Below are 2,080 nucleotides of genomic sequence, written 5' to 3' on the forward strand. Positions count from 1 at the left end.
TCCGCGGGGGGGGGGGGGGGGTCCTTTTCGAGGTTAATCAAAGTCCTCTCCCCTAGTTCCATGAGGAACAAGGAATTGTAGCATTCTGCAACTTCAAGTGACTGGGTTGCCTATGGAGGAGCCAATTTTGAGGCAGTACTCCTTGAAGATATAATAACTATCTGCAGAGGTGGACAACAGAATATAATTTCCTTGCGGCTTGAGAGATTTTCCATGAGGAATGTGAGAAAATAATATCTATCTATCTATCTATCTATCTATCTATCTATCTATAGTTTTGGTATGGCTAAAAATCTATAGCCATTCAATGTGAAGTGTGGACCTAAGCTGCAGGCACGTGCACACATAGACATCAAAGCGGGCTTGAGGACCTGCCCTTTTTCTTTCCTGAGAGAAAGTGCCCTTGTTTTTTTGTATTTTTGGTATATTTTTTTTTTTATAAATTAATATGTGTATGTGTGTATGTGTTTCTGTTTGCACACAGCTTTCCCTGTCAAACAAATAAAAAAAATCTAAATATCAGGTCGGGTCAGGAAAAGTTGAGACTGTCGAGTTCCGATGCCTTTCTCCCCTCCGTGCAGGCACAGCACAGCACAGCACATATTGATTGGCACATGCACATCACTGATGGAGCCGCAGAAGTGAAGCCCTCCCTCCCTTTCCAGTTGTGTTTGTCTTGCTGTGGAAGTGAGTGGTGATGAACAAAAAACTAAGCTACCAGTGCCTTGAATGTACAGCTACTTATCCAAAAGACAAATATAGTTAATTAGTCTTGCTAACATCCATGACTCATGAGAGCTACAATGTAAGTTAGCTAAAGTTTAGCTAACTAGTAGGTTAGACCAGTGCACGGTCTTTCACTGCATGATTAAATTTATTAAAATGCATTTAGAATGATCACAAAATTCAAGATATGGGGGCAGAAATGTAAATGTTTAAATGATTCGGTTCAGTCGCAGTGACTCACTATTAACAGTGACTTGCTGCCACCTACTGGCGGATTTAATTTCACATTTAAAGTATATTTTCATTTTTTTTTTTTATAATTTAAAATATGAGTATTCAACGTTTTATGTTTAAAATATCAAAACAGTATTAATGCATTTATAACTGCAGGTTAAACATTCATGTCCTGCATTAAACAGTGTGTAAATGCATCTAAATGTCCCTTCTAATGCAGCTTCTGTGTTTTCTCTGCATTGCAAAATTCATTTAGTCAATACTGATTTAATTTGCTTGGTAACAGCCCGAATGACTTCTTATTCTAATTGGCTGATTCAATTTAAGAATTTGACTGAAAAGATAATGCACACTTTTAGAACAAAAATGGCTTTATAAAGGTAAAAATGCCCATAAAAGGTAAAAAGTCTATTTAAACTTATTGGAACAGATGAATTTCTATCACTGCTGTGAACTGATCACTAAACCGAATATGCAGAATATAAAAAAATGTAGGAGTCAGCTGTCCACGGTTATCGTTATCTCCCAGAAAATATTGAGATGTTTTTTTGTCAATATCGCACACCCCTAATGTATTTAACGTTTAACGTTGAAAAAAAAATTAAATAAATATGAGAAGTTCCCTTTTTTCCCACTTGAGCCCCTGCCCCACAAAATGTCTGTGCACGTCCCTGCTAAGCTGTCTTACACATGAACTAGTTGCATTAATTATGAAACTGTATATGTTTCTTAGTAGTTCTCTGGGAGGCCTGAAAAAAAAAGAAAACTATTGATTTGCTAATAGTGAACTACCATATTTAACTGTGTGCTATTAATTACCAATTAATTAATCAGTTTATTTTAGATTAACAGTAGATTACCAATTGTTTCTTTTAGATTAACAGTAGTACCTAGCAATGTAATATTATGTTACTCATTTATTCCTTTTATTCCTGTAATTAATTACAGAACAATATTCTAAATTGTTACTGAGAATTCAAGTTAATTTTTAACATCCAAGACACTGTAACTATAACACATTTTGATCACTTAGTGTGACACACTCTCCAGCAACTGATAAATTGTGTGTGTGTGTGTGTGTGTGTGTGTGTGTGTGTGTGTGTGTGTGTTTGTGTGTGTG

Source organism: Sinocyclocheilus anshuiensis, unplaced genomic scaffold (assembly GCF_001515605.1).
Source record: "Sinocyclocheilus anshuiensis isolate Anshui unplaced genomic scaffold, SAMN03320099.WGS_v1.1 scaffold1549, whole genome shotgun sequence".
Classification (NCBI taxonomy): domain Eukaryota; kingdom Metazoa; phylum Chordata; class Actinopteri; order Cypriniformes; family Cyprinidae; genus Sinocyclocheilus; species Sinocyclocheilus anshuiensis.